This window comes from Idiotropiscis lumnitzeri, chromosome 6, assembly GCF_059441095.1.
Source record: "Idiotropiscis lumnitzeri isolate Australia: NSW breed Sydney's pygmy pipehorse chromosome 6, RoL_Ilum_1.0, whole genome shotgun sequence".
NCBI lineage: Eukaryota > Metazoa > Chordata > Actinopteri > Syngnathiformes > Syngnathidae > Idiotropiscis > Idiotropiscis lumnitzeri.
In genome coordinates, this window is record NC_142396.1 from 1,467,256 (window position 1) to 1,475,059 (window position 7,804).

Consider the following 7,804-nt stretch of genomic DNA (forward strand, 5'->3'; position numbering starts at 1 on the left):
GTTAAAAAGCATTTAAAAGCAGGTATTCCCTGTTCAATTCATCCGTTTTTTTGTCCTCACTATTTACAATACTACTTTATTTATATGGCCCATTTCACAACAGCTGGAGCTGTAACAATGCACGTTCCATATAAATATGGGACTGGTTTGGTACAAGCAGATAAAAAATCAGTTAGAAAAGATCTGGAACAAAGGAAGTGACTTAAGTAGATAAATTTTAAAATTGTAATGACTGTAATGAAGGATTTTTTTAAAACCCTGTTGCTAACCAAAGCAGCAGCACCCACGAAGCATGTAAATTATTTCTCAGCGAAGTTTTAAAGTTGACCTTGTATTGCTCGACGGCCAATGAGACATCCAGAGACTCGCTCACGCAGTCTCTCACTTATGAATGTCATTAAAATACGTGATCAAAATAAAGCAAATTAACGTTAACATGTTCACGTGATAATAGCGGAAGGTGCCGATTCCGGAGCGCTCTCCGGGCTTGAGAGGCTGTGTTCCTTTCTCCGCTCACTCGCGTGTCCTCTTAGAATTTCAAGAGCAAGTAAACAGTGTGTCGAGAAACAAAAGACGGACGAGGCAGAAGCCTGGCGTGCGATTTTTGTATCCCCACGTTCATCTCTTCGACGAGGTCTCTCCGAATATGAATAGTTTCATGTTTTACTTTTCTGTTTATACGCCTTCCAGGAGGTGGATTGATGACCAATTGGTCGTGCAACCTGCCCACACGAGAGCGTTTCACCGCAAGGCAACGATCCGTCATCACCGAATGAAATGTGTTTGAAACAACGCAGGCGAGGTGAAGAAAGGCTGCTATCCGCTTTTGAAACCTTGGTGTATTCTGCTTAAAAAGAGGTCGACGTCGTGCCATTACATGTAGGGAGCCCTTGAATGTACTTGTTTGAATTGATGATGGAGAGTGTTGCCATAGCAACAAAAGATACTGTTCGCACCTACCCTTGTCACGGTTTCCTGCTCTGGCTACTTAGCAGGCGAGCTAGCATCCGATAACATGGCGGTATTTCGTGAGGAATCGCGAGGTCTAAATCTGCATGGTGGAGGGTGTCAGGTGACATTTAAAAAAAAAAAAAATTAAAAAAATGGGTGGTTTGCGTCGTTGCGGGTGTGAGCACGACTGAACACTCCGTTCACCACCAATCAAGTGTGCCCTGCGATTGGCCGGCAACCAATTCAGGGTGTACCCCGCCGATTGCCCGAAGACAGCTGAGATAAGCTCCAGCGCCCCTTGTGGTGAAAAGCGGAACTGTTGATGGATAATTGTGTCGTGTTTGGTTTTTTTCTCGAGATGCTGAAAATACCCGAAAGTGCCGTCGTTTTTTTTTTTTTTTTTTTGATGAATCTTCTTGTTGTCACAGAGCGGGTCCGTCGACAGCTGAGTTAAACCTGCCGGCGTCATCACCGGTGTCGCAGCATTCGTCACGCCTATACACACGGCAGGCTGCCAGGCAGAGACTTATCGGTTGATGTCATTCCAAAAATGGGATAAAATTGCCTCCAGATGGCGGTTATGAACTCAAAAGTACCCCTCTGAATTTCAACCCGATACCAACTCATCCACAAAACAAAAGGTAAACTAATAATTACTCATTTGCTCTTATCCCCTTTGAGTAAAATTCACAAACGCGGCCTTCATCTTGCGAATGCGAAGGCACGGCGGGCCGCATCTAATTGACTTCGGCACAAACTGCTGACCGGCAGCGGTGAATGAAGGCAAATGAATTGGACGCATACTTTCAGAGCCCCGAACGCATTAAAGAGTGCGAGCAAAGGCCCGGGCCGACGGCGAAAGGTGTCTGTGGCTCCAGCGCTTTTTCATGCAGACCACTGCAAAGCTGCCTCTCATCTTCGACTTGTGAAGCCTCGCCAGAATATGAGAGTGATGCTAGTTTTTACTTCATAGCGCCGAGGTCTCAAACTCCGGTATGAAAACAGACGGCTACTTCTTTGGCCGCTGCTGCTGCGGCGATGTCGAAGAAGAAGAAGAAGGTCTTCTGTGTCAAAGCGAAGAAATCTTGAGGGGAAACAAATTATTTTGCTTTGCGACTTGTGTTAAATAAAGTCAAGTCAAGTCAAGTCAATTTTATTTGTATAGCCCTTAATCACAGACAGTCTCAAAGGGCTTTACATAGCCACAATCGACATCCCCCGATCTTAACCCCCAGGAGGGCAAGGAAAAACTCACAAAACCTCATTAGGGGAAAAGTGAGAAACCTTGAGAAGGGACCACAGATGGGGGAATCCCCCTTCCAGGATGACCAGGCTGCAATGGATGCCAACTGGGCAACATTTGGCACATACAATGATGCTATGCAATAATAGATGAGATAATATAAGAGTCAATTGCATGAAGTGCTGCAGGAAGATGACTTCAGTGGAGTGGGTCCTCATCCAGGGCCGTAATATCCATGGCAGCATATCCGAAGATGAGCCTTCGATCTTGTACCGGTCAGTTGGTGTAAATTCAGTACAGCCACTTCCAAGTGAATCGCCATCACCTAATTCGGGGAATTGGGAACAGAAAAGAAAGAACAGAAATAGCAAACAGGCCAACAAGTAGTTCAATGAAGTGCTGAAATATAAGGAAATCAGAAAAGGCGCTGCATGAAGACGACTTCGGCAGAGCAGGTCCCTTCCCGGTTCGTCAGTGCCGTAATCTTCAAAGCATGTCCCCATCACCTAATTCCCAAGCAGGGGAAGGAGGGGGCAGAAAAGAGAAGAAGCGGCAGTAAACAGGCCAACAAATAATTAAATTAGATGCTAAAGTATATAAATAAATTGATCAAATGTCGCGCTGCAGGAAGACGATATCACTGGAACAGGTGCATGCCCAGTTGGTCAATGCCTTAAACTTCCTAGTGGGTCACCGTCACCTAATCCCCCAGCCGGGGGAAAAGGGGGCAGAAAAGAAAAGAAAAAAGAAAAAAAAGCGGCAGTAAACAGGCCAACAAATATTTCAGCTAAATGCACAAGAGTATAAATGCGTCTTTAATAGTGTTTTGAACATTTCTACTGAGGTGGCGCCTCTAATATCTGAGGGAAGTGCATTCCAAAGCATTGGTGCCCGAATAGAGAACGCTCTAGAACCTGCGGACTTCTTTTTGGCTCGCGGGATCACTAAAAGACCAGCATTTTGTGAGCGAAGGTTTCGGGACGGAACATATGGTACCACGAGGTCAACGAGATAGGAAGGTGCTAAGCCGTGCAATATTTTAAAAGTAAGTAGCAGAACTTTAAAATCACATCTCAAGTGGACCGGAAGCCAATGCAAATTGGCTAATATCGGGGTAATATGATCAAACTTTCTCGTCTTAGTTAAGAGTCTAGCTGCTGCATTTTGAACTAACTGCAGACTTTTAATACTCGACATGGGGAGACCCGAGAGCAAAGCGTTACAATAGTCGAGGCGAGACGTAACAAACGCATGGATTAAGATTTCCGCGTCACACGTTGATAGAATTGGGCGAATTTTAGCAATGTTACGCAGATGAAAAAACGCAGTTCGAGTAATATTTTTAATGTGCATTTGAAAAGACATAGTTGCGTCAAATATAACACCGAGATTTTTTGTTGAATCCTTTTGGATAATATTACATTTATCGATATTCAGAGTGGTGTCTTTGAGAAGGTACCGATGACGCGCTGGTCCAATGATGAGCATCTCGGTTTTATCTGAGTTAAGACGCAAAAAATTGAAAGACATCCATTGTTTAATTTCAGCAAGGCACGCCTCTAATTTATAGCAGTCGCGGGGATTCGTTATATCCAACGGCATGTATAATTGCGTATCATCAGCGTAACAGTGAAAACTAATGTTATATTTCCGTATAATATCACCAAGCGGTAGCATATAGATGCTAAACAATAGAGGTCCAAGTACCGATCCCTGCGGAACTCCACATATGATCTTACAAAGATCCGAAGTCGTATTGCCATGAATTACACGGTGCGTCCTCTCCGACAGATACGAATTAAACCAAGAAAGCGCTGAACCTGAAATGCCAACACACGTTTCAAGGCGTTTTAATAATATGTTATGATCAACGGTATCAAAAGCGGCACTAAGATCGAGTAAGAGTAATATTGATGAGGTGTCGGCGTCCATAGCTATGAGAAGATCATTAGTAACTTCAGCAAGGGCGGTCTCAGTAGAGTGGTCGGCTCTAAAACCCGATTGGAAAGGTTCAAATTGATTATTAACAGTCATATATTCATTAAGTTGTTGCGCTACGACTTTTTCAAGAATTTTTGCAATAAACGGAAGATTTGAAACCGGCCTATAGTTGTTGAGACTCTCTGGGTCAAGGTTTGGTTGCTTAAGTAACGGTCGGATAACGGCGGTCCTAAAAGCTGCTGGTACTACACCCGTGGTAAGCGATAGATTAATTATATTTCAAACAGACGGTCCTAGGGTCGTAAACAGTTCTTTAATTAGTTTGCCAGGAAGCGGATCGAGCACACAAGTTGTCGGTTTTGCCGCACTAACCAATTTTGTTAGGCTCTCAAGAGATATTTTTTTAAATTGACATAAGGTTATCGGACAGTTATCAGCCCTAATGTCCCTATTAACACCATTTATCGCGGAATTCGACGGAATTTTAAGAACAGTGTCTTTAATCTCATCACGAATACATTCTATCTTCTGAGTAAAAAAATTGCATAAAATCGTGAGCTGAATAGGAAGAGCTATCCGAGGTTGGTCGCTGTTGCGTTAGCATTGCTACGGTATCAAATAAATATTTAGGGTTGTTTTTATGTAAGACAATTAATCTAGAATAATAATTAGTTTTGGCTAGATCAAGCGCTTCTTTGTATATTAGTAAACTATCACACCATGCCTGACGGAAGACCTCAAGTTTGGTCGCACGCCATTTGCACTCAAGCTTCCTACAAGATCGTTTCAGTACGCGCGTTTCCTCTGTAAACCACGGGGTAAGCCTCTTTGGACGAGTTTTAGTTTTTAAAGGCGCGACGGAGTCAAGCGCATTTAACAAAGCGACATTAAAGTTGTTTGTGAGATCATCAACCATACCAATATAATTAGGAAATGAAGCAGCTGTTAAAAGGAGTAGCTCAGAGAGCGCAACGATGGTTGAGGAGCTAATGTTGCGGCTGCTATAATTTTGATTATGGTCAGAGCGATGACAGTGAGCCAAGACTTCAAATTTGATAACGTAATGGTCAGATATAGCACTGGTATATGGTAATACAATTATTTTTGAAGATGCTAAGCCTCGGGTTAATACCAAATCTAGCGTATTGCCATTTATATGCGTTGCTTCATTTATTATTTGCGTGAAACCAAACATATCAATGATTGTCCGAAACGCTACCGTAAGTGGTTCCGACGGGAGATTCATATGAATGTTGAAGTCGCCCATGATAAGTATATTATCCGCATGAGTTACTAAATCAGCTACGAATTCAGAAAATTCATCTAAAAAGCCGGAGTAAGAGCCAGGTGGACGATAAAGAACGGCAAGATAAAACGGCAGCTCGGCTGAGGATCGCATATTGAGAACTTCAAATATTTTAAAGGAATTGCTAAAACGAGGACTAAGTTTTAGGTTAGATTCGGAAATGAGGGCTACACCCCCGCCTTTCTTTTGAGGGCGCGCAACATGCGAGCTCACGAAGTTTGGAGGCGAAGCCTCATTTAGCTGTAAAAACTGATTTGGTTTTAACCAGGTCTCGCAAAGACCAATCATGTTAAGATTATGGTCTCTAATAAGGTCATTAACTAACAAGGCTTTCGATGAAAGCGATCTAATATTTAAAAAACCGAGTTTCAGTAAAATAGGTCTATCTAAGTTATTCCGCGCAACAGGACTCCTGGTCATAATATTAAGGAGATTGCCTTGCCTAGGTCCCGGATTGTACCTCGAGCGACTATAAACGCGGCGAGAAATTCTGACGGTCGGAATCCGATAGTTATTTACCAGCTTTCGAGTGCTATTATTTTGAGAGAACGGCTCGTCGTCAATAAAACCGACCGAGGAGGAATGCTTAAACCCATCATGTATTGCCACCTCAGTAGAAATTATATCAGTATGAGATCTACCAGCGTATGGTGTGTAGCGCTCAAATCTAGAAGAAAAGCTATGTGTGTTGTCTAAGTCTAGCATAGCGCTAGTTAGCTCTAGCCTTACAGACTCCATACCCTTCCTTACAGGCTCACTATTCGCCTGCAGCCCGACCTGCTCTAATATGAATAGTCATGGAAGGCTCAAACAATAATCTATGTTTCTAGAAAGAGTGATGGCGCCTTCCCAGTTAGGGTGAAGGCCGTCCATCCTCAGCAGGTCGGGTCGGCCCCAGAAAGAAGGCCAGTTATCTATAAACTGCAGTCCCTGCTCACTACAAAAACTAGCCAGCCACTTATTTAGCGAGAATAATCTACTAAACCTCTCATCATTGCCTCTCGCAGGCAAGGGGCCAGAGACAATTACTCGATGCCGACTCATCTTTCTGGCGAGATCACAAGTCCTTGCTATGTTTTTCTTTGTGATCTCTGATTGCTTCATCCTAGTGTCATTGGAGCCAACGTGTATCACTATATCTGAATAGCTAGCGTTGTTTGCACAGCGCTGGTGTATAGGTGTCTTGCGCGCTAGCTCCATAAGATTAGCTTCTATGTCGGGTGCTCTGGCCCCAGGAATACACATTACTGTGGCTGGATTTTCAAGCTTAATGTTGCGGGTAATGGAGTCACCTATCACTAAGGTGCGGGAGCCATGAGACCGAGGTGGAATGGAACTGCTATGTGTCTTAACAGGCTCACCGCGATTAGCAAGCCGTTTACGGCCAATGCTAACCAGACTAGCAGGTTGGCTACAACCCGTGCTAACAGTCGTGTCCGCCACGTTTACGCTTACCACATTACTCTGCTCTAGCTGGCGGACACGTCCCTCTAGCAGGGAGAGTCTTTCCATGAGAAAGGTGCAAGTGTTGCATGTGGTGGTGCACGAAACCATAGTTGCGTTTACTCGCCCGGTGGATAAAAGCGGAGGAAAAGATGTCGCGCCGAAAGTGACGTCCTGTCGCGCCGAAAGTGACGTCTGCAGCGCCCTGTACCAAGTCTCGTGGAATGACGAAGCAAAAAGCACAGACAAGAGAGCTTGGCTGTGAATTTTCCAAATAAACAGAATTGACCGTCCGGTTTTCTGTTTTTCTAATTTAGAACGAAAAACGAGATGACTCGTTGCTGTTCAGCGGAGACAGCAACACTGCCACCTAGTGGACGGAGGAGGGGCGGAGCTTTCCACACGTGAGTGATTGAAATGTTTGTGTGAATATCTTGAAAACTGCGTGCCGTTTGTCTCAAAAATAAATGCGCGTGCCCGCTGATCCACAACAAATGAAAAGCAGAATTGAGTGTTTAAAAATAAGTCATCAAAAGGTTCATGTGTGAGTTGCGTGAATTTGTGCGATGATCAGAATAAAGTAGAACAAGAAGCAAGAACCACCAAGATCTTCCCTAGAAGCTTTGTTCCGCGTTACCTACCGCGAGAAATCGGAGGTTGAGGGAAGCTCTGTGCTACTTAAAGCGAAGCAGCTAGCTAGCAATGGCTACGGCTGGCGACCAAAGCACCGAAACACGCTGCGGAGTCTCTCGTAAATCAGGAATCATCGGCTGCAAGGTGGCGAATGACCTACATTCCTGACAAGTCTCATACTCACAAAGAGATGACGAGAAAAGACGGAGTAGCCATGCTAATTGCTAAGCTAACCTAAGCTAACACCGAAATTAAGTGCTCAATTAAACTTGAATAAAAACTATAAA

The 7,804-nt window shown here is 44.0% G+C and overlaps 1 long non-coding RNA gene across 1 annotated transcript in view; it reads left to right on the forward strand.

Annotated features, from left to right (window-relative positions):
* Positions 1 to 1,496, forward strand: part of LOC148334435 (uncharacterized) — a 48,544-nt gene extending 47,048 nt beyond the window's left edge. Inside the window, exon 4 of the long non-coding RNA XR_015844141.1 lies at positions 1,380 to 1,496. This is a non-coding gene — a long non-coding RNA (uncharacterized LOC148334435). The remainder of the gene's footprint in view (positions 1 to 1,379) is intronic.
* Positions 1,497 to 7,804: the final 6,308 nt, after the last annotated feature.